The sequence below is a fragment of the Pristiophorus japonicus genome, unplaced genomic scaffold, assembly GCF_044704955.1.
Source record: "Pristiophorus japonicus isolate sPriJap1 unplaced genomic scaffold, sPriJap1.hap1 HAP1_SCAFFOLD_477, whole genome shotgun sequence".
Lineage (NCBI taxonomy): Eukaryota > Metazoa > Chordata > Chondrichthyes > Pristiophoridae > Pristiophorus > Pristiophorus japonicus.
In genome coordinates, this window is record NW_027254382.1 from 60,792 (window position 1) to 87,046 (window position 26,255).

Consider the following 26,255-nt stretch of genomic DNA (forward strand, 5'->3'; position numbering starts at 1 on the left):
AGGATATCCATCCTTAAATAAGGAGACCAAAACTGTATGCAGTACTGTTGGTGTGGTCAAACGAATAACCACTACAGTGTAGCAGGATTTCCCTGTGTTTAACTTCCATCCTCTTTGCAATAAAGACCAACATTCAATTTGCCTTCCTGATTACTTGCTGTACATAAATACTAACTTTTGTATTTCATGCTCAAGACGTCAGGCCCCTCTGTACTACTGCATTTTGTAATCCATCTCCATTAAAATATTACATTGCTTTTTTATTGTTCGTGCCAAAGTGGATAAGCTCACACTTTCGCAATGTATACACCATCTGCCAAATGTTTTCCCACTCACTTAACCTGTCTATATCCCTTTGCAGATTATTTGTGTCCTCCTCACAAAATGCTTTCCCACGCATTTTTGTGTCATCAGCAAAGTTGGCTAAATTATATTCGGTCCCTTCAACCAACTCATTAATATAGATTGTAAATAGTTGAGGCCATAGCACCGATAACTGTGGCATCCCAATAGTAACCGTTTGCTCACCGTAAAATGACCCGTTTATTCCAACACTTTCTTTTCTTTAGTTAGCCAAATCTCTATCTATGCCATTATATTACCACCGACCCCCTGAGCTTGTATCCTTTGCAGTAACCTTTTATGTGGCAACTTATCGAATGCCTTCTGGACATCCAAATACAGCACATACACTCGTACCCCCTTATCACCCTGATAATTACATCCTCAAAGAACTCAAGGAAATTTGCCAAACATGATTTACTTTTCAAAAAAGCATGCTGACTCCGCTTGAATGTGTCATGCGTTTCCAAATGTAATGCTTCTTATACCTTACTAATGGAACCTGTGCACAATTTCCTGCTTTCTGTCGTCTTACTTTTTAAAATATGACCGTTATATTTGCGATTTTCCAATCTGTTGGGATCTCTCCAAAATCCAGGGAATTTTGGTAAATTGCAACCAATCCATTCAATATCTCTGCAGCCACTTCTTTTAAGACCCGAGGAAGCAGACCATCAATTCCAGGCGCCTTATCCAACTTTAGTCCTATTATTTTACCCAATAATCTTTCTTTAGTGAAACTGATTGTTTGAAGTTTCCTCCTCCCTATAGCTACTTTATTGTCCTACCTGGGCAGGACCGGAACCAATGCCCGAGTGGGAGTGTTTGCTAGTGCTGTTGGGGAGGAGTTAAACTAATATGGCAGGGGGATGGGAACCAATGCAGGGAGACAGAGGGAAACAAAAAGGAGACAAAAGCAAAAGACAGAAAGGAGATGAGGAAAAGTGGAGGGCAGAGAAACCCAAGGCAAAGAACAAAAAGGGCCACTGTACAGCAAAATTCTAAAAGGACAAAGGATGTTAAAAAAACAAGCCTGAAGGCTTTGTGTCTTAATGCAAGGAGTATCCGTAATAAGTTGGATGAATTAACTGTGCAAATAGTTCTTAACAAATATGATGTGATTTGGATTACAGAGTCGTGGCTCCAGGATGATCAGAGCTGGGAACTCAACATCCAGGGGTATTCAACTTTCAAGAAGGATAGAATAAAAGGAAATGGAGGTGGGGTAGCATTGCTGGTTAAGGAGGAGATTAATGCAATAGTTAGGAAGGACATTAGCTTGGATGATGTGGAATCTATATGGGTAGAGCTGCAGAACACCAAAGGGCAAAAAACGTTCGTCGGAGTTGTGTACAGACCTCACAACAGTAGTAGTGATGTCGGGGAGGGCATCAAACAGGAAATTAGCGGTGCAAGCAATAAAGGTGCAGCAGTTATAATGGGTGACTTTAATATGCACATAGATTGGGCGAACCAAACGTGAAGCAATACGGTGAAGGAGGATTTCCTGGGGTGCATAAGGGATGGTTTTCTAGACCAATATGTCGAGGAACCAACTAGGGGGGAGTCCATCTTAGACTGGGTGTTGTGTAATGAGAGAGGATTAATTAGCAATCTCGTTTTGCGAGACCCCTTGGGGAAGAGTGACCATAATATGGTGGAATTCTGCATTAGGATGCAGAATGAAACAGTTAATTCAGAGACCATGGTCCAGAACTTAAAGAAGGCTAACTTTGAAGATATGAGGCGTGAATTGGCAAAGATAGATTGGCGAATGAGACTGAAGGGGTTGACTGTGGATGGGCAATGGCAGACATTTAGAGACCGCATGGATGAACTACAACAATTGTACATTGCTGTCTGGCGTAAAAATGAAAAAGGGAAGGTGGCTCAACCGTGGCTATCAAGGGAAATCAGGGATAGTATTAAAGCCAAGGAAGTGGCATACAAATTGGCCAGAAATAGCAGCGAACCCGGGGACTGGGAGAAATTTAGAACTTAGCAGAGGAGGACAAAGGGTTTGATGAGGGCAAGGATAATGGATTACGAGAAGAAGCTTGCAGAGAACATTAAGATGGATTGCAAAAGTTTCTATAGGTATGTAAGGGAAAAAGGTTAGTAAAGACAAAGGTGGGTCCCCTGCAGCCAGAATCAGGGGAATCATAACGGAGAACAAAGAAATGGCGGACCAGTTGAACAAGTACTTTGGTTCGGTATTCACTAAGGAGGACACAAACAACCTTCCGGATATAAAAGGGGTCAGAGGGTCTAGTAAGGAGGAGGAACTGAGTTAATTCTTATTAGTCGGGAAATTGTGTTGGGGAAATTGATGGAATTGAAGGCCGATAAATCACCAGGGCCTGATGCACTGCATCCCACAGTACTTAAGAAGGTTGCCTTGGAAATAGTGGATGCATTGACAGTCATTTTCCAACATTCCATTGACTCTGGATCAGTTCCTATAGAGTGGAGGGTAGCCAATGTAACCCCATTTTTTAAAAAAGGACGGAGAGAGACAACAGGGAATTATAGACCGGTCAGCCTGACACCGGTAGTGGGTAAAATGATGGAATCAATTATTAAGGATGTCATAGCAGTGCATTTGGAAAGATGTGACATGATAGGTCCAAGTCAGCATGGATTTGTGAAAGGGAAATCATGCTTGACAAATCTTCTGGAATTTTTTGAGGATGTTTCCAGTAGAGTGGACAAGGGAGAACCAGTTGATGTGGTATATTTGGACTTTCAGAAGGCTTTCGACAAGGTCCCACACAAGAGGTTAATGTGCAAAGTTAAAGCACATGGGATAGGGGTAGTGCGCTGACATGGATTGAGAACTGGTTGTGAGACAGGAGGCAAAGTGTAGGAGTAAATGGGTACTTTTCAGAATGGCAGGCATTGACTAGTGGGGTACCGCAATGTTCTGTGCTGGGGCCCCAGCTGTTTACATTGTACCTTAATGATTTAGACGATGGGATTAAATGTAGTATCTCCAAATATATGTATGACACTAAGTTGGGTGGCAGTGTGAGCTGCGAGGAGGATGCCAGGAGGCTGCAGAGCGACTTTGATAGGTTATGTGAGTGGGCAAATGCATGCAGATGAGGTATAATGTGGATAAATGTGAGGTTATCCACTTTGGTGGTAAAAACAGAGAGACAGACTATTATCTGAATGGTGACAGATTAGGAAAATGGGAGGTGCAACGAGACCTGGGTGTCATGGTACATCAGTCATTGAAGGTTGTCATGCAGGTACAGCAGGCGGTTAAGAAAGCAAAAGGCATGTTGGTCTTCATAGCGAGGGGATTTGAGTACAGGGGCAGGGAGGTGTTGCTACAATTGTACAGGGCCTTGGTGAGGCCACACCTGGAGTATTGTGTACAGTTTTGATCTCCTAACCTGCGGAAGGACATTCTTGCTATTGAGGGAGTGCGGCGATTCCCGGGATGGCGGGACTGACCTATCAAGAAAGACTGGATCAACTGGGCTTGTATTCACTGGAGTTCAGAAAAATGAGAGGGGACCTCATAGAAACGTTTAAAATTTTGATGGGTTTAGAAAGGTTAGATCCACGGAGAATGTTCCCAATGTTGGGAAGTCCAGAACCAGGGGACACAGTCTGAGGATAAGGAGTAAGCAATTTAGGACCGAAATGAGGAGAAACTTCCTCACCCAGTGAGTGGTGAACCTGTGGAATTCTCTACCACAGAAAGTTGTTGAGGCCAATTCACTAAATATATTAAAAAAGGAGTTTGATGAAGTCCTTACTACTAGGGGGATCAAGGGGTATGGCGAGAAGGCAGGAATGGAGTACTGAAGTTGCATGTTCAGTCATGAACTCATTGAACGGCGGTGCAGGCTAGAAGGGCCGAATGGCCTACTCCTGCACCTAGTTTCTATGTTTCTATATTGGGATGTTTTTAGTATCGTGTACCGTGAAGACCGATAACAAATATTCGTTCATATATAGATAGAGAGATAGATAGATGGATAGGTAGATATGTACATATAAAGGTAGATAGATGGATAGATGGAGAAAAAGAGCGAGGGATTGTGTGTGAGAGATAGAGAGAGCGAGAGAGAGATAGATAGATAGATAGATAGATAGATAGATAGATAGATAGATAGATAGATAGATAGATAGATAGATAGATAGATAGATAGATAGATAGATACATGTTAGGATAGTTAGATATATAGATAGATAGATAGATAGATAGATACATGTTAGGATATTTAGATATATAGATAGATAGATAGATAGATAGAGAGAGAGAGAGAGAGAGAGAGAGAGAGAGAGAGAGAGAGAGAGAGAGAGAGAGAGAGAGAGAGAGAGAGAGAGAGAGAGAAAGAGATAGAGATAGAAAGATAGATAGATAGATGGAAAGATATATCGATATATGTACAACATTATAGAGAGGGTTGTTGATATAAATTAGGACAGAGAGTGCAATATGTAGATTATTGGACAGACTGATAGATCGAAAGGTATTGATGCAATAAATAATTTGGTAGATTGACAAATGTCATGTTGAATCCCAAGGAGTAGAATAAGAATGTGAACAGATGAATTGTGAATTATTTTGAATAAAACCCTATCTCTGTTTGAAGTTCTGATTAAGAATGTGTAAAATGCTTAGTGTCATCATCAGGGTATGGAAATCTTATTGTGTGCTGACACCTGATCTACTGCACAATGTCAATGAGATCTAATCATACACTAATACTGTGGGAGGAAGTCAGGAGATATAAATCTCAGTATGTACTGACACATGATTTACTGCACTGTGGTTATGGGGATTCGTCATGTACAAATGTAGTGTGAGGAAGTCACAGATGAAAATATCTGTGTCAACTGACACTGGATCTAATATGAACACGTGTTTATCTGTAATAACAAAGTCCAGGAACATTGCCCTAACCAGTCCCCCAATAGAGGGAGGACAACTATATCCCGTCTATCTGTGTATGAATTTGATCCCGTCTCCAAACGGAAGTCACTGAGCTACTGACACATGCTATCCACCAATAGATAGAGCAGAACTTCATCCCCTTGTCCGCGTTTGCATTTCACCTCAAGTTCCAGGGGTGAATCGAACACTCATCCCACCAATGCTTGTATACTATTGAGGTTCACATCAGAATTCGCATCCAATTGGGGTGGCAGAGGAAAACGGAGAGGTAGATAGATAGTTAAGCATGCTCTCTGCATCTAACTTGTCGAACACCCTCAGCAACTTATATGTTTCAACGTGTTCACATCTCATTCTTCTAATCCTCAATTTGTATAGATCCAACCTGCTCCACCTTTTTTCATAAGTCACCACATTTATCTCAGGATTCAAACTAGTGAATCTTTTCTGAACTCCATCCAATGCCAGTATATCCCTCGTTAAATAAGGAGACCAAAACTGAACGAAGTGTTGTTGGTGTGGTCACACCAATATCCTGTACAGTTGTAGCAGGACTTTCCTACGTTTATATTCCATCCCCATTGCAATAAAGGCCAACATTCAATTTGCCTTCCTGATTACTTGCCTTACATTCATACTAACGTTTGTGTTTCATGCTCAAGACTTCAGGTCCCGCTGTACTGCGGCATTTTTAAATCCATCTCTATTAAAATATTAATTTTTTTGTTGTTGTTCCTGCCACACTTTCCCATATAATGCCCCATCTGCCCAATATTTTCCCACTCAATTACACTGTCTATATCCCTTTGCAGATTCTGTGTGTCCTCCTCACCACATGCTTTCCCACCCACCTTTGCTTAATCAACAAACTTGGCCACATTACACTGCATTCATTCATTCATGTCATTATTATAGATTGCAAATAGTTGAGGCCATAGCACCGATCACTGTGGCACCCCATTAGTTACCGTTGCCCACCGTAAAATGAACTGTTTATCCCGACTCTCTGTTTTCTGTTAGTTAGCCAATCCTCTATCCATGCAAATATAGTACCACCGACCCCCTGAGCTTGTCTCCTGTGCAGTAACCTTTTATGTGGCAACTGATCGAATGCCTTCTGGAAATCCAAATACAGCACAGCCACTCGTCTCCCCTGATAGTTACATCCTCAAAGAACTCAAGTATATTTGCCAAACATGATTTACTTCTCAAAAAAATCATGCTGACTCTGCTTGAATGAATTACGCTTTTCCAAATGCAATGCTCCTACTTCCTTACTAAAGGACTGTGGCATTTTCCCAACGATAGATGTTAGGCTAACTAGTGTCTAATTTCCTGCTTTCTGTCATCTTACTTTTTGAAAATAGGACCGTTATATTTGCGATTTTTCTATCCGTTGGGATCTCTCCAGAATCCAGGGAATGTTGGTAAATTGCAAACAATGCATCCAATATCTCTGCAGCCACTTCTTTTAAGACCTGAGGATGCGGATCATGAGTTCCAGGCGACTTGTCCAACTTTAGTTCCATTATTTTACCCAATACATTTTCTTTCGTGAAAGTGATTGTTTTACGTTTCCTCCTCCCTATAGTCACTTTATTGTCTATTATTGGGATGTGTTTAGTGTCTTGTACCGTGAAGATCGAAACCAAATGTTTGTTCACAGAGGGATAGAGAAATAGGTCCCTCTGTACTGCTGAATTTTGTAGTCCTTCTCTATTAAAATATTAAATTGTTTTTTATGGTTCATGCCAAAGTGGACAACCTCACTTTTTCCCACATTATGCACCATCTGCAAAATCTTTTCCCACTCACTTAGCCTGTCTATATCCCGTTTTATATTCGTTGTGTACTCCTCACAACATGCTTTCCCGCCCATGTTTGTATAAACAGCAAACGTGGCGACATTACACATGGTTCCTTCATCCAAATCGTTAATCTTCATTGTAAATAGTTGAGGCCATAGCACTGATCACTGTAGCATCCCATGAATTGCGGTTTTCCCAAAGTAAAATGACCCGTTTATCCCGACTCTCTATTTTCTGTTCGTTAGCCAATCCTCTGTCCATGCCAATATATTATCACCGACCCCCTGAGCTTGTATCGTGTGCAGTAACCTTTATGTGGCACCTGATCGAATGCCTTCTGGAGATCAAAATACACAACATCCACTCATTCCCTCTTATCCACCGTGATAGTTACATTCTAAAATAATTCCAGAATATTTGTCAAACATGATTTACTTTAAAAAAAATCATGCTGACTCTGCTTGAATGTATTATGCTTTTGCAAATGCAATGCTACTACTTCCTTACAAAAGGATTCGAGCATTTTCCCCACGACAAATGCTAGGCTAACCAGTGTATAATGTCCTTTTTTCTGTCGTCTTCATTTTTTAAATAGCACCATTATATTTGCGATTTTCCAATCCATTGCGATATCTCCAGAATCCAGGGAATTTTGGTAGAATGCAAACAATGCATCCAATATCTCTGCAGCCAATTCTTTTAAGACGCGAGGATGCGGACCATCAGTTCCAGGCGACTTGTGAAAATTTAGTCCCATTATGCTAACAAATACTTTTTCTTAAGTGAAATGTTTTAAGTTTCCTCCTCCCCATTTCCACTTTGTTGTCTATTATTGGGATGTTTTTAGTGTCGTGTACCGTGAAGGCCGAGACAAAATATTTGTTCATAGATAGATAGATAGATAGATAAATAGACAGATAGATCGATAGATAGATCGGTAGATAGATAGATAGATAGATAGATAGATAGATAGATAGATAGATAGATAGATAGATAGATAGATAGATAGATAGATAGATAGATAGATAGATAGATATATTGATAGACAAATAGATAGATAGATAGATAAATAGATAGATAGATAGATAGATAGATAGATAGATAGATAGATAGATAGATAGATAGATAGATAGATAGATAGATAGATAGATAGATAGATAGATAGATAGATAGATAGATAGATAGATAGATAGATAGATAGATAGATAGATAGATAGATCGACCGACATATATACAAACATATAGAGAGAGTTGTTGATATAAGTTATGAAATTAAGACAAATAGAGCTCTATGTAGATTATAGGGCAGACTGATAGATAGAAAGATATTGATGCATTGAACAATTTGGTTGATTGATAAAAGTTCAATCTGAAAGATTAGAACAAGAATGTGAATGGACGGATATCTGAATTATTTTGAATAAAACCCTATCTCTTTTTGTAGTTCGGATTAAGAATGTAGAAAATGCTGAGCTTTATCATCAGGGTATGGAAATCTTATTGTGTACTGACAGCTGATCTACTGCACCGTGGCAGTGGGGACCAGTCATATACAAATGTAGTGAGAGGAAGTCACTGCTGAAAATCTCTGTGTTGACTGACACCGGATCTAATATGAATATTTGTCCCACTGTAATAACATAGCTCAGGACCATTGGCCTACCCAGTTCCCCAATAGGTGGGGGTCAACTGTACCCCGTCTATCTCTATCGAATTTTACCCCAGAAATCACATCCAATTGGGGTGGCGGGAGGAAATGGGAGATAGAAACATAGAAACACAGAAAATAGGTGCAGAAGTAGGCCATTCGGCCCTTACATCCTGCACCACAATTCAATATAATCATGGATAATCATTCACATCAGAACCCGTTTCCTGCTTTCTCTCCATACCCCTTGATCCCTTTAGCCACAAGGGCTATATCTAACTCTCTCTTGAATAATTTCAATGAACTGGCATTAAGAACTCTCTGCGGTAGGGATCTATCTATCGATCTATCTCTCAATCTATCTGTCTGTCTAACTGTCTGTCTATCTGTCTATCTATCTGTCTGTATGTCTATCTATCTATCTATCTATCGATCTATCGATCTGTCTATCTATCTATCTATCTATCTATCTATCTATCTATCTATCTATCTATCTATCTATCTATCTATCTATCTATCTATCTATCTATCTATCTATCTATCTATTTATCTATCTATCGATCGATCTATCGATCTGTCTATCTATCTATCTCTCGATCATGCTTTTCTCTCACCATCTCCCATTGCAAATTGCTACATCAACATTTTTCATTCAATTGTGCATTATTAAATGTAGTTGTAGTTGCTGAGACTCACTACGAGGCCACTTCGTTTCTACTGTCTCGATCCCAAATGTGTTGCCATTTTGAGTATATGAAAACAAATTGCATGCATCAATTTGACCTGGGCAACGCCACGAGCAATCTGCTGCTGAATATCGGAAGTCACGAGCGAACCTCGGACTACTGGACCTCATTGCTGGTGACCTACTGTAACGTTTCCGGCGACTCCAAGCCAGCAGTGGTGCTTCACATGCAGTTTGCATACGGTAGATCTAGTTATGGGACCAAATAATTCACTGATGGAAGACGATAAAATTTAAGACATGCTGTGTGTAGACAGGGCGGGGAGGCAATAGGAAGGCATAAGTATTTCGGATTGGTATATGGTTAGAATTGATGTGGGGACTTGATTTTACCGAGTCTCCACCCATGTTCCTCAATTGGAAAATAGCGACTGCATGGAGCAGGTCCATGTGCTTTTTCCCTTCCTTCATGATGGATCAGTGGGAATTGTTTGGCGTTGATAGAAGGCTACGTGAAGAGAGCCAGGAGAGAGCATGGCAGTGGCATTAGTTTGGGATTCATATACGACCAGAGGGAGAGAGTGGCACACTGAGGTTAGTTTCGGATGGATAAAGGCTATGGTGCTTGGGTGGGCAGTTTGATTTTTGTGGCATTGATAAAGGGCTATGTTGCGTGGGTGTGGCAGTGTGATTAGTGTGGGATTGATACAGGGCTGTGGGGAGAGAGCGGGGCCATGCGATTAGTTTGGGATTGATACAGGGTTATGGGGAGACAGTGGGGCAGCAGGAGCAGTTTGGGTGAGATTGAGGGCTGTGGGGAGAGAGAGGGCTGTCGGATTAGCATGGGATTTGTACAGGGCAATGAGGAGTGAGCTGGACAGTGGGATTCGTTTTGAATTGATGCAGAAATATGGGGAAAGAGGGGAAAGAGCAATTTGTTTTTCAGTAATACAGAGCTTTGTGGAGAGTATGCAGTGGAATAGTTCGACGAATATAGGGAAATAGAAGAAAGCATACTTAGTTTGGGATTGTAACTGGGGTATAGGCAATGAGCGAGGCTGTGGGATTAGATTAGAATTCCTACATGAATCTGGGGAAAGAGGCGCATTGGTGTTAGTTTGCAATTGGTATCGGGCTTCCGAGAGAGAGTGGCTGTATGATTAGTTTCGGTTTATACAGCACGATGAGGAATGAGCGCGGCTGTGGGATTAGATTGATATTTATATACGGCTCTGGAGAGAGAGGGGACAGGATCACACAAGGGGCAAAATTGCAATCAGTAATTCCGATCTGAATGAATGGCTTCAGTTTGTGCCGCTATAAAATTTTGGTTCATATCCCAGATTCTATATGTGGACACTTGCATTTGGTCAAAGTAAACAATTTATTAATTAGTTGCTTCATCAAGGAGAAATGCGATCAGGTTCTCAACATAGATACTAATTCTCATTGTCTGTTTCTTTACCTGCTGTTTGCTGCGAAATGTTGTTTGAATCTGTGAATGTTGTAATTCTAAAATTGGCAGTCAATAAACTCTGAATGTATATGTTAAAGAGCCGAACCATTTAATTTTTTAAAAACACCACAATCTACTAATTCAAGGTTATAGCAATGCGTTCCTCGTCTGTCAACACCAACAAGAACTTATGTCAATGTAGCGCCATTAACCAAGAAAAACGTCCCAAGGTGCTACACAGGAGAGTTATTAAACAGAATCTGACACCGAGCCTCATAAGAAGAAATTAGGATGGATGAGAAAAAGCTTGGTCAAAGATGTAGGTCTTAAGCAGCGTCTTAAAGACTGAGAGCGAGGTCGAGAGGTGGAGAAGTTTAAGGAGGAATTATTTTGCTGAGGAACTACGCAGCTATATGTACGGCCACCAATGTTGAGTGATTAACAAAGAGAATGCGCAAAAGGCCGGGATTTAGAGATGTGCACAGATGTCGGTGGGTTGTTGTATTGGAGAAGGTTACAGAGCTTAGCGAGAAAGGGATGAATTAAAAAAACAATGAGAGTTTTAAATGGAGATTTTTCCGGAACGAGAGCGAATGAAGGTCAGTGATGGAGGAGCGGGTCGGTGTGAGTTAGGGCACGGGCAGCCGAGCTTTTGATATGGTAAAGTTTATAGAGGGTGTAAGATGGGAGCACATCCATCTGAACGTTGAAATAATGAAGTCTGGAGATAAGAAAGGCATGGATGAGCGTTTCCGCAGCAGATGAGCTGAGGTAGGAGTGGTGTATAGCGAGGTTACTGAGGTTAAAATAGGCAATCTTGGTGATGGAGCGCAAAGGTGGTTGGAAGCTCATCTCGGAGTCAAATACGATCCCAAGATTGCAGATAGACTGGTTCAGCTTCAGTCAGACGCCAGCGAAAGGAATGGAGTGGGTGGCTATGGAACGGAGTTTGTGGCGAGAGCAAAGACGATGGCATCAGTACTCCCAATATTTTGTTGGAGAACATTTCTGCTCATCCAATACCGTATGTCACAAAAGCAGCCTGACAAATTAGAGAAACTGGTGGGGTGGAGAGAGGTAGTGGTGAGGTCGAGCTGGGTGTCGTTAGCATATATGTGGAACGTGATATTGTGTTTTTGGATGACGGCCCCGACGGGCGCCGTTTAGATGAGAAATATCTGGGGGCCAGGGATAGATACTTATGGAACACCAGTTAACAGCGTGAGACCGCGAAGAGTAGCCCTGGCTCTTGGCAGTGTGTGGAAAGAGGTTTCTACTCAAACCAATGGGTAGGCCCTGATGGAGTGGGGGAAGGGTGAAGGGAAGGAGATTTTTTCTTGTTTGCGTGTGGAAAGGAAATAAATAACGAATTAATTTAGCGTGCTTGATGAGCTCAGGACGTCTCAAAACGCTTTAGAATCAATGAAGTACTTTTGAAGTTAAGCCACTGTTCATTGTAGGGCACGCAGCAGCCAATCGATGCATTGCAAGACCCCACAAACAGCAATGAGATAAATGAGCATATAATGTACTTTAATGATGGTGGGTGAGGGATAAATATTAGCCGGAGCACCAGGAAAATTCCCCTGCCATGGGTTCTTTTGTATTCACATCAGAGAGCAGGGAAAACCTCAGACCAACATCTCATTAGAAAGACGGCACGTTCGACAGTGCAGCACTCCCTCAGCAATGCACTGGCGTGCCAGACTACATTATGTGCTTAAATCGTTGTAGCGGTACTTGAACCCACAACCTTCTGATGTCAGAGGTGCGGGTGCGACTGCTGAGCAAACGCTGACGCCTTGAGCAGAGAGGATTACGTGGAGATTTGATAGTGGTCTTCAATATTAGACAAGATATCGATAGAGTAAATTAAACTGAACAGTTTCCACTGGAGGAAGGATCGTAACCAGGCAATATCGATTTAAGTTAATCGGTATTAAAAGAGATGGCAAATTAGGAGGCATTTTTGTGCAGCGCGATATTGTGACAGGGTATGCACTGTCTGAGAGGGAGGTGGAAGCAGATTTTATTAGTAACCTTCATAATTACCTTGATATATTCTTCAAAAATAAAGATGTAAATGGCTATGGGGCAAGATTAGTACGAATTGAACTGCCCCGTAGTAGTTCAGTATTCATTAAGATTTCCATCTCCTGACATTATATTATTACAGACTCTGACACCCCGTCCCAACCTTCAGTAGTTCAAGTGTCTGTACTCACTGATATTCAATTCTCTGCCGCACCCCCTCCCACCACCATGATTTGTCTACATATTTTAGTCAAATCGCTCACTACTTTTTATCAGGTTTCACTACACAAGGCAACCCCCCCCACCCCCACCCCTCCACCCCTTCAGCATTATAATATAACGGTCCCGGGACCAGTCCTAAACTGCTGTAGATCAGAAGTCAGTACAGAGGGAGATCTCCAGCTCATGTCATGTCTCCCTTTCTCAATTATAGTATTACAGACTCTGGTACCCAATGCCACATTGCTGTAGATCAGATGCCACTGCACGTTGAGATTTCCATACCCTCATGTTTACAAAGAGCCTTTTCCATTTTCTTAACACGAACAGCAAACAAACACTCATTCACCATGGTAATCTATCCATCTGTACTCAAGGCTACTCATTAGTCTCTTAAAATATTAAAATGATTTGTGAAAAGTATTATCGATCTCTCTGCATCACTGTACCGTTCTCTGTATCTGACTGTCTGTCTGTCTGCATGTCTACCTATATATTGCTCTATATGTCATAATTTATATCAACAACATTCACTATATGTTTGTATATATGTCGATATATCTTTCCACCTATCTATCCATCTATCTATCTATCTATCTATCTATCTATCTATCTATCTATCTATCTATCTATCTATCTATCTATCTATCTATCTATCTATCTATCTATCTATCTATCCATCTATATATCTGTCGATCTGTCTATCTAACTGTCTATCTATCGATATGTCTGTCTGTCCATTTACGATTGGAATAAAATGATGAATATTCATAATTGCCCGGATTTAGCCGGGCTGATGATGGTGTCTGCACAGCGTGCGCCGTCGTAAGTCCTCAGAATGGGTCCGCAACTTCTGACTTTCCATATGCGCTGCGCATGCACGTAAAACCCGGAAGTTCCGATCTGTCAAGATTCATCTTGATTGATCATCTGCGATCACCCCGAAAACACTCTTCCTTGTGCAGGGCCCAACTGCGCCCCACCGAATGCCCCTGAAACATTTTAAATGCTTAATAAAAGGGACTTTTCATTCATTTGGAACAGGGGATTCGTTATTTTTATTGGAATTGTGTTTTATTGAGAGATTTCTCACAAGCTTATGGGAATTTATTTTGTAATTGGAAGCCCCATAAGGTAATGGTGAATCCCTCTATTTAATTGGTTGGGCTGGCCCAGCCACGTGATCCCAGGAATGCTTCCGAACCGCCTGCTTCCCTGGGATCCATTGGCCTTTATGCAGATATATGCATTGAGTCCCAAGACCTGAAGACTCCAAAGCTCCAGAGACACCAATTTATTTTCGTGTCGGTGGCGTACTCCGGGTGTATGCCTCAGACCTCAAATTCAGGACCCATATATCTATCTATAATATCATAGAAATCTTATATCTTTGCGATCTTTGTGCGAACTTCTCGCATTTTATGTTCCTATCTCTACATTTATAATGGAAACTGCTTATGCAAACGTGCCACGCTTTGATTACACTCTCCCGATAGCGGTGGCGCTGTAGTGCCTCAGTTTTGCATCTCTAGCCTTCCCCGCCTCGACAGCAAGCAATGCCCGATTTTCGATACAAATCTACTTCTCTCCTTCCCAAAATACACTAACTCTTGTTATTTACCTAAAGGTAATAACATGAAACCAAAACATAATATAATGAAACGAATGCAGCATGTATAACTTTAAAATGGAGAAGACTTATTTCTGCAATTATTTCTGGTCTAATTCTCCCTCAGCTTTCCAACCCCATTTATACTGAGCACTACACTTGTTTTTTGCGCCCTATATAAAATGCCAGGTGAGTTCCACTTGTAATCATCTAAAGCAACAATAATGCTTGTATCAGGCAGTAAAATATATTCTAATTTACAATTCTGGTGCATTCATGTCCCACACTTCAAGAGTCTAATTAAAAGGACCTCAAAAACCCCATTTCTGGCATTATACAGGCGGACGCACTGGCAGTCGGTGAAGATGTATGTGGCGCAAACACCCGGTGTCTCCAGTCCGTCCAAGTCGGGCAGCGATTGGCAAGAAAACCGGTAAAATCCCGGTAAAGAAAATGCGGCACCAGTTGCCGGGTGACAGCGGGCCTACAGAATTGGAAGACTGGTGGGAAACGATTGCCGGCGAGGATCGGAGGACTGGCAGTAATCGGCGGGTCGCGAGGACCCAGGAAAGAGTCAGCACGGACAACCAGTGAGGTCGGGACCCAGGAACGGTTTGGAACGGGTCAGCAGCAAGGACAGAATCCAGGGAAGGTAGAACACAGACCAGCAGCAGGATCCGGAGTCCAAATGCTGCAGCGAGGTCGGGAAGCCAAGGCCAGCAGTAAGCTCGGGACCCAGGGAAGGTACAGCATGGACCCGCAGCAGGGCCGGGAGGCAGAGCGCAGCAGCGAGGTCGGTAAACCAAGGCCGGCAGTAAGCTCGGGACCCAGGGAAGGTACAGCACGAACCAACAGTGAGGTGGGAGGCTGAGACCCACAGCGAGGTCAGGACACGAGGAATTACAGAGCAGCACAGAACAACAGGGTGGTCGGGATCCAAGGAAGGTACAGCACGGTCCAACAAGGAGGTCAGGACGCAAGGAAGATACAGAAAATGCCAGCAGGGAGTTTGGCACAGGAGGCTAGCAGCATGGCCCGGATCCGAGGCCAGTACCGAGGTCGAAACACGAGGCCAGAATAAACGTGGTCACTAGAAAACAACCAACGACAAAAGTGTGTGCGGTTGGAGAGAGAATAGGAAAGCGCAGGAGAGCCGCATGCTGGTGCTGGTGCGGGGCTGGCGCGGGGGGTGGGGGAAGCACACTGTTAATATTCTATGCACAATTCTGCAAACCGCTCCAAGATTAAGGTGCTCACCTACACTATGATCTCTGAAAACATTTTAGTGAGGACCTGAGGGAGCAGGTCAGTAGGAACATAGAAACATAGAAAATAGGTGCAGGAATAGGCCATTCGGCCCTTCGAGCATGCACCACCATTCAATAAGATCATGCCTGATCATTCACCTCAGTACCCCTTTCCTGCCTTCTCTCCATACCCCTTGATCCCTTTAGTCGTAAGGTCCATAATCAACTCCCGCTTGAATATATCTAACGAACTGGCCTCAACAACTCTCTGCAGAAAAGAATTCCACAGGTTAACAACTCTCTGAGTGAAGAAGTTCCTCCTCATCTTGGTCCTAAATGGCTTACACTTTATCATTAGACTGTGACCCCTGGTTCTGGACTCCCCCAACATCGTGAACATTCTGCTTGCATCTAACCTGTCCAGTCCTGTCAGAATTTTATATGTTTCTATGAGATCCCCTATCATTCTTCTAGACTCCAGCGAATAGACGCCCATTCGATCCAGTCTCTCCTCATATGTCAGTCCTGCGTTCCGGGGCATCAGTCTGGTGAACCTTCGCTGCACTCCCTCAATAGCAAGAACGTCCTTCCTCAGATTAGGAGACCAAAAGTGAACACAATATTCCAGGTGAGGCCTCACCAAGGCCCTGTCGAGCTGCCGCAAGACCTCCCTGCTCCCATACTCAAATCCCCTAGCCAGGAACGCCAACATGCCATTTGCCTTCTTCACCGCTTGCTGCACCTGCATTTCAACCTTCAATGACTGATGTACCATGACACCCAGGTCTCGTTGCACATCCCCTTTAACTAATCTGCCAACATTCAGATAATAATCTGCCTTCATGTTTTTGCCACCAAATTGGATAACCGCACATTTATCCACATTATACTGCATCTTTAATGCAGTTGCCCACTCAACTAACCTGTCTAATTAACCCTGCAGCCTCTTAGCATCCTCCTCACAGCTCAAACTGCCACCCAGCTTAGTGTCATCTGCAAACTTGGAGATATTACTCTCAATTCCTGTATCTATATCATTGATGAATTATTTCTGCATATCTCTGATCTTAATTCTCCCTCAGCTTTCCAACTCCATTTAAACTGATAACTACACTTGTTTCTTGGTCACTATATAAAATGCTAGGTGATTTCGACTAGTAATCATCGAAAGCAAAATAATATAGCCTAATTTACAATTCTGGTGTATTGATGTCCCACAAATCCAGAGTCCAATTAAAAGGACTTCAAAAACCCAATTTCCGGTATTATACGGCAGACGCACTGGCAGCATGCTTCAAGAGTGAAAAACAATCTCTGGATCCTGGTTGATAGTGGCTTCTGATTTTTGTTTTACATCATTCCAATTGCTCCACCTCATCCTACCTCACAGTACTCCTCAGTTGTTGATGTGGAAAGAAACTACCCTTTGTCGTGGGCAGGCTATGATGTGAGAAACGTTATTACAAGCATGCAGGGGAGAGAATATTAGCAAAGGCTCTCTCCGATAAACAATTGCATCAGGTTTTATAAATGATTGTGCGGAAGCGTAAGCTTGACAATTTACAATGATAAAAAACATCCATATATGTCTGTGACTAGCAGCTGTTCAACCGTTGGCTCTGCCCATCTGACTGGTTAATGTATACACCCATGTCTCTTCCAAAGCGATCAGAGTCTCGCACGTAGGCTTTGGAAGATGCTTTCCGTTATCTCAAATGTTTCGGTATCAAGACATTTACATCTCACGTTCGGTGGTTCTAAACCACCATATCTGAAATCTCAAGTTGAAATTTCTGTCCTTTGTTCTAAACTGCTAAGCCTGCAGTTTTAACATGTTCAGCTTACAAATGGCCAAACGAAACGTCATGCCTTACGATGACAATAGCTTGTTACTAACATAGCTACAGCATCCATTGAAATGTCATTCTGACTTGCACGTGATGGAATAATCACAGGTTCTCAACATATCAGCACATTAAGAAATGCTACTTATTCCTATTAGCGCCTTAAGGCAGCTCCAGACCCTCCAGGTCGCCACATCAGCTTTTTCTCAACATGTATATAATACATTACAATCAACGTAAGTTACATTTATTCTGAAACACCACCATTTATTTTGAATTTGCATCAATTATCATACTGATCAAAAAAATTAACATTGAATTTGTAAAATTTACGCCACAATTTAAGCAAGTGGTACATTGTATAGTCAGCAAACTCTACAACGTTGGACAGCTGCTGTGAAGCTGATGGACTGATGGTCGTTGCAGGTTCTTTCAAGTCCTCCATTTCAGATCTTGCATTTTGCCCATATCCTACAGTGTACTGCCCTGCTTTGGTTTCAAAGGGACAAGAGAATATTCCAGAACAAGTCCCATTTGTGAATCCCTCTCCATTCCCCTGCCCAGTATCCAGTACGGCAAGTTGGTGATTGGTTCGCAGAAATAATGAGTATTATAACAGTGGGAATATCTCCAACACGGTTTAGACATATATAGAGTTACATAAATATAATGGCCAGGAATATCCGTGGCATTTAATGCATACATGGTGCCAATGGGGCCATAAGTGCCACGCAAGTTCCAGCTTTCTGGAAGTGATGTGCATGCATGAAAACACAGAAATTGCAATCTGTCAAGATTTTGCTTGACAGATCGGCCGCATCCCTGGGAAATGGACATTTGATGGTGGAGATTTTGGCTATTTGCCTAGCGAATGCCCATGAAAATCTTGCACCTGTTAAAAGGAGGCAGAGTGTTTTATTTTACCAGTGTAAGATTGCAGTTATTATTAAAATATATTTTAATCATTTAAACATAATAAAACCTTTAAAAGTTATTATGTTAACTTAACTTCTTGAAAACGTTTACATTTATTTTTCAAAAAGTTTAATATTTGTTTAAAATGTTTACTTTAATTGTATTTTAATTCATTTTGATGTATTGCTTGATTTATAATTAACAGGTGTGTAGTTCTGTTATTAGGGGCTTCCTATTATCTTCTCTTAGGCAGACCCCCGAGTTGAGGATGACTTGCTTCCAAACTAAAATGGGTTCTAAGGTGACTGCTGAGAACAATGCTGGATTTAGAGTCTCTCTCACAGGTGGGGCAGAGGGTTTTTGGAGGGACTGGTGGGTGGGGTGCTTGATTTGTGGTTCACTCCTTCCGCTCTTTATACTTGGCTTCTACATGATCACGGCGGAGAAACTTGAAGTCCTTGGTGCCTTGTAGGATTCTTCTGATCCACTTGGGCCAGGGATTCCCAAGGGTCAGTGGGGATGCTAATTTTTATCAAGGAGGCTTCGATGGTGTCGTTGAAGCGTTTTCTCTGCCCTCCTCGACCTCGCCTGCTGTGACATAGCTCAGAGAAGAATGCTTGTTTCGGAACTCTAGTATCGGACATGTGGACCATGTGGCCCGTCTATCGGAACTGATCGAGCATATTAAATGCCATGATACAAGAGAATTTGGCCTGAGAGAGACCCCTGATGTTGGTGCGCTTATCCTGCCAATAAGTTCGCATGATCTCGCGGAGGAAGCATTGGTGCTACTTCTCCAGTGCTTTGAGGTGCCTACTGTACATAGTTCATGTCTCTGAAGCATAGAAGAGGGCGGATACCACGACTGCACTTTACTCCATTTGCTTGTTGCTGGGATTGAGATCTTGGTGTTTGCACACTCTTTTCCTCAGACGACCAAAGGCTCCACTGGCACATTGAATAATGTGATGGACTTAGTCATCGATGTCTGTCCTTGCTGAAAGTAGGCTTCCAAGTTATGGGAGGTGGTCCCGATTGTCAAAGATCCCGACATGGATCTTGATAATCGAGAAGTAGTACTGTGCAGCGGGGTCGGGTTGCTGGAGAACGTTTGTCGTACTGATGCTTAATGAAAGGCCCACACTCTCGTATGCTCCAGTGAAAGTGTCAATGAAGATTTGGTGTATGGGCTCCGAATGTGCACAAATGCAAGCAACGTCTGAATACTGTAATTCAATGAAAGAGGCTGGACCTACCTTGGATCTGTACTGGAGGCGTCACAGGTTGAACAATTTCCTGCTTGTCCATTAGATTAACTACACACCAGTGGGGAGATTTTTAAAGATGATGTGAAGCATTGCAGCGAGGAAGATTGAGAAGAGCGTCCTTGTGATGACACAGCCTTGCTTAACCTCCTTCTGCACTTATATTGTGTTTGTAGTAGATCCGTTGGTGACAAATTTCAGAGGAGATCCAATTTTGAGAATGACTGATATGGAGTATTAAAAAAGATACTCGACACAAGTTTGTCTATGAATACATACAAAATCATAAAGTTCCATGTAGAGGCTTTCCATTTGTTGTTTTCCTGCTGCATCACAAAATTTTCGCCTACCTACTACGATTACAAATATTAATTGGTTAATGCAATTGCTTTGAAAGCAAGCTTCGTTACGTCCTTGTGCACTTTTTATCTGATAAGTTAAGTGTCACATCAATCTTTGCTCTTCTCCTCTTTGCCTAACTGCTTTGAATCAGGTGAGATATTCTTCAATCATCTTTTGTTTCCCGTAATCTCTTACTACCCCATGTAACCTAGCCTTGGAATGTATTTTTCCAAACTGTCTGGTTTATACTGTGATAAGTTGATCTATCTTCCTGAGCGTTCTAGTTCTATTATTTTCCCTATGTTCGTAGCACGTATTTTTTTCTCTTACAAACTTGCTTTTAATTTTTAGCTTTATTTAATTAGGTCCCCTTATTAACCAATTAGGTTCCCACTACATATTTTTTTTCAACAATGACACTCCATAATCCCTCATGGTTGACGGATTCGGAGACCTTTGTGAGAGCAAAGTAAGCGATGTACAGAGATTGAAGTAGCTCTATCCATTTTTCGTGGAATTGTCACACGGTGAATATCATGCCCATTGTGCCCCTTAGTTTGTGGAATCCGCATTTCGACTGTGGGAGGAGCTCTTCAGTCATTGGGAGGAGATAATTGAGGATGACTTGTGCGATAATATTCCCTGCGGATTTCTGTAATTACTGCAATCGGACTTGTCACCTTTCTTGAAGATGGGCACGATTACGGCATCTTTGAGAGGCCCTGGTATGCTCTCCTCCTTCCAGTTAAGGGATATGAGGACATGAATTCGCGCCAAGTGTATTACTCCACCATATGTTAGTGCTTCGGCGGGGATTCCTGAGGCCTTGCTGTTCTTTAGTTGTCAGATAGCCTTTTCACTCTCGTGCTGGGTCAGGATTTTACCGATGTGGTGACGGGTTATATGTTGTGGGATGGGTTCAAGGACACTCACATCAAAGACAGAGGCTTGGTTGAGGAGATCCAGAAAGTGCTCCTTCATGTGGCTAATGACTGCCTCTCTGTCCATGAAGAGCACTCCTCCATTCTCGGTTCTCTGCAGAATCGGACAGTGTGCTTGGCCCGTAGGTGATCTTGATTGTGCTAAAAGAAAATCCACGCACGTCATGATTGTCAGCTAATTGCTGGATCTCCTGCGCGTTTTCCACCCACCATCTGTTCTTATGTCACGAGTTTTTTGTTGTACATCAGCCTTTAGTTGTCTCTAGAACTGCTTGCTTTCACTCGAGTTGTGGTGTTGTTTCCAATTCAGAAATGATTTGCGTTTGCGGTTTATTAGCTCCTGGATCTCTTGGTCATTCGCATCGAACCAGTTTTGATATTTTCTGGTATTGTAGCCAAGTGTTTATTCGCAGATGCTAATTTTAGTGGATTTAGGGCAGAACAGGCACTATGGACACTCTGCGGCTTTGGTTGATTGGAAGTCGTTCGGTAGGCTGTGAGCAGTTGGCTGATTAGGACTTTCTTTGCAGGGTCTTTGAGACCTTCAATGTTGATTTTTTACGGCAGGATTTATGTTGCCCCTGCTGTTTTGAGGCTATATTGATGGAGATAATAGAACGGATTAGGCGGTGGGCAATGCAGCAGTCAGCAGCTCCTGTCATGTCATGAGTGATGCGGACATCCTTGTGGTCCCTCAATCGGATGCCAGTGCCTGGAACGAGGGTGTTGCGATGTGGCCTTGTAGTAGTCATTCTGACGAATCAAGGTGTTGGATATGACAAGACCATGTTATAAGAAATTCCTCAGGAGGAGGATCCCATTGGAGTTAGTTTTCCCTACTCCTTCCCTGGCAATCACCCCTCTCATGAGGTCTGTGTCCTTTGCAACTCTGCCGTTAAAGTCATCAAGAATAATCAGCGTGTTGCCTATTGGGAGTCGGGACAGGGATTGTTCCAGGCTGGAGTAGAATTCCTCTTTGTCCGTGTCCGTAGTTTCCAGGGTTGGTGCGTATGCCCCATTGAGACTGTGTTATTCTTCTGGTGTGCCGTTTGAGAATGTGTATCAACCACCTAGTCCCTTGAGCTGACCTTGTCCTGCCCACTTTGTATCACTCAGGGCATTGTTGTCGATGTCGAAGCATCTCAGTTCCCGGACAATGGCAGCAGTATGACGTTCTGGTCTGTTAATGTTGGGATTGTCCATGAGGGTCCTAAAGTTTTCAGGTCCTGAACTTCATTTTAAAGGTTAGAAGATACCCCTGCATGAATTATATTACTGAGGTGTGTCCCTTGCACACGAGCTACCACCGAACCTGACAGACTAAGTCTTGGTCCAATGGCAAGGGGATGCAAGATGATTGGAGACGAGGCTCTGCTGCATGGGTGTCAAGGTGTGTGTGGCGCAAACACCGGGTGTCTCCAATCCATCCAAGTCGGGCAGCGATTGGCAAGAAAACGGGTAAAACCCCGGTAAAAATACGTGGCACCAGTTGCTGGGTGACGGCGGGAATGGAGAATCGGAGGACCGGTGGGAATCGATGGCCGGCGAGGATCGGAGGACCCATGAACGGTTTAGCAGGGGTCAGCAGCGAGTACGGAACCCAGGGAAGGTACAGCACAGACCTGCAGCTAGGTCCGGAGACCGAGTGCAGGAGCGAGGTTGGGAAGCCAAGGCCAGCAGTAAGGTCGGGACCCTGGGAAGAAACAGCACGGACCAGCTGCAGGGTCGTGAGGCACAGCGCAGAAGCGAGGTCGGGAAGCCAAGACAGGCAATAAAGTTGGCATCCAGGGAAGGTTCATCACAAATCAGCAGTGAAGTCGGAGGCTGAGGCCAACAGCAATATCGGTACTCGAGGAAAGTAAGGTACGGAACAACAGGGTGATCGGGACCCAGGGAAGGTACAGCACGGTCCAACAGGTAGGTTGTGACCAGCAAAGGTACAGCACGGACCAACAAGGAGATCGGGACCCAGGGAAGATGCAGAAAATACCGTCACAGGTGGCTAGCAGCGAAGTCGAGACACGACGCCAGAATATACGTGGTCAGTAGAAAATAACCAACGACAAAAGTGTGAGCTGTTGGAGAGAGAATCGGAAAGCGCAGGAGAGTCACGTGCTGGAACTGGTGCAGGGGTGGGGGGCGGGGGGCGGGGCACTGTGTCAGTATACTATGCAGAAGTCCGCAAACTGCTCCACGATTAAGGTGCTCACCTACAATGTGATCTCTGAAAACCAGGTAGAGAGGAACTGATAGAGCAGGTCAGTAGGAACATCGAAGCATAGAAACATAGAAAATAGCTGCAGGAGTAGGCCATTCGGAGCTTCGAGCCTGCACCACCATTCAATAAGATCATGGCTGAACATTAATGATTTAGACGAGGGGATTAAATGCAGTATCTCCCAATTTGCGGATGACACAAAGTTGGGTGGCAGTGTGAGCTGCGAGGAGGATGCTATGAGGCTGCAGATTGACTTGGATAGGTTAGGTGAGTGGGCAAATGCATGGCAGATGAAGTATAATGTGGATAAATGTGAGGTTATCCACTTTGGTGGTAAAAACAAAGAGACAGACTATTATCTGAATGGTGACAGATTAGGAAAATGGAAGGTGCAACGAGACCTGGGTGTCATGGTACATCAGTCATTGAAGGTTAACATGCAGGTACAGCAGGCGGTTAAGAAAGCAAATGGCATGCTGGCCTTCATAGCGAGGGGATTTGAATACAGGGGCAGGGAGGTGTTGCTACAGTTGTACAGGGCCTCGGTGAGGCCGCACCTGGAGTATTGTGTACAGTTTTGGTCTCCTAACTTGAGGAAGGACATTCGTGCTATTGAGGGAGTGCAGCGAAGATTCACCAGACTGATTCCCGGGATGGCGGGACTGACCTATCAAGAAAGACTGGATCAACTGGGCTTGTATTCACTGGAGTTCAAAAGAATGAGAGTGGACCTCATAGAAACGTTTAAAATTCTGACGGGTTTATACAGGTTAGATGCAGGAAGAATGTTCCCAATGTTGGGGAAGTCCAGAACCAGGGGTCACAGTCTGAGTATAAGGGGTAAGCCATTTAGGACCGAGATGAGGAGAAACTTCTTCACCCAGAGAGTGGTGAACCTGTGGAATTCTCTACCACAGAAAATAGTTGAGGCCAATTCACTAAATATATTCAAAAGGGAATTAAATGAAGTCCTTACTACTCGGAGGATCAAGGGTTATGGCGAGAAAGCAGGAAGGGGGTACTGAAGTTTCATGTTCAGCCATGAACTCATTGAATGGCGGTGCAGGCTAGAAGGGCTGAATGGCCTGCTCCTGCACCTATTTTCTATGTTTCTATGTTTCTATGTTCACCTCAATACCCATTTCCTGCCTTCTCTCCATACCCCTTGCTCCCTTTAGCCATAAGGTCCATATTCAACTCCCACCTGAATATATCTAACGAACTGGCATCAACAACTCTCTGCGGAAAAGAATTCCACAGGAGAGCAACTCTCTGAATGAAGTAGTTTCTCCTCATCTCGGTCCTAAATGGCTTACCCCTCAACCTTAGACTCTGACCTCTAGTTCTGAACTCCCCCAACATCGTGCACATTCTTCCGGCATTTAACCTGTCCAGTCCCGTCAGAATTTTCTATGTTTGTAGGAGATCCCCTCTCATTCTTCTAAACTCCAGCGAATAGACGCCCAGTCGATCCAGTCTCTCCTCAGATGTCAGTCCTGCCATCCCGGGCATCAGTCTGGTGAACCTGCGCTGCACTCCCTCAATAGCAAGAACTTCCTTCCTCAGATTAGGAGACCAAAATTGAACACAATATTCCAAGAGAGGCCTCACCAAGGCCCTGTAAAGCTGCAGGAAGACTTCCCTGCTCCTATACTCAAAACCCCTAGCTGTGAACGCCCAAATGCCATTTGCCTTCTTCACCACTTGCTGCACCTGCATTTCAAGCTTCAATGACTTATGTACCATGACACGCAGGTCTTGTTGCACCTCTCCTTTACATAATCTGCCACCATTCAGATAATATTCTGGCTTCACGTTTTTGCCACCAAATTGGATAACCACACATTTATCCACATTATACTGCATCTGTGATGCATTTGCTTACTCACCTAACCTGTCCGAGTCATCCTGCAGTCTCTTAGCATCCTCCTCACAGGTCACACCACTACCCAGCTAAGTGTCATCTGCAAGCTTGGAGATATTACTCTCAATTCCTGCATCTAAATCATTGATGTATATTGTAAATATCTGGGATCCCAGCACTGACCCCTGTGGCACCCCACTTGTCACTGCCTGCAATTCTGAAAAGGACACGTTTAACCCGACTCTCTGCTTCCTGTCTGCTAACCATTTCTCTATCCACGTCAATACATTGCCCCCAATACCATGTGCTTTACTTTGCACACCAATCTCTTGTGTGGTACCTTGTCAGAAGCCTTTTGAATGTCCAAATACATCACATCCACTGGTTCTCCCTTGTCCACTCCACTAGTTGCGTCCTCAAAAAAATTGTAAAAGATTCTTCAAGCATGATTTCCCTTTCCTAAATGCATGCAGACTTGGAGCGCTCCTTTCACTGATTTCCAAATGCCGCTAATTCATCTTTAACAATTGATTCCAACATTTCCCCCAGTACTTATGTCAGGCTAATTGGTCTATAATTTCCCCTTTTCTCTCTCCCTCCTTTTTTAAACAGTGGTGTTACATTAACTACCCTCCAGTCCATAGGAACTAATCCAGAGTCGATAGACTGTTGGAAAATTATCATCGACGCAGCCATTATTTCTAGGGTCACTTCTGTAAGTACTCGTGGGATGCAGACTATCAGGCCCTGGGAATTTATCGGCCTTCAATCCCGTCAATTTCCCTTACATAATTTCCTGTCCAATAAGAATTTCCTTCAGTTCCTCCTTCTCGATAGACCATCGAGAAGGAGGAACTAGTATTTCTGAAACGTTATTTGTGTCTTCCTCAGTGAAGACAGAAC

General features: G+C 43.2%; 1 pseudogene; it reads right to left on the minus strand.

The window, feature by feature from the left end:
• The window catches only part of LOC139252682 (Ig heavy chain C region-like), a 33,071-nt pseudogene extending 13,041 nt beyond the window's left edge, over positions 1-20,030 (minus strand).
• Between the last annotated feature and the right edge of the window lie 6,225 nt (positions 20,031-26,255).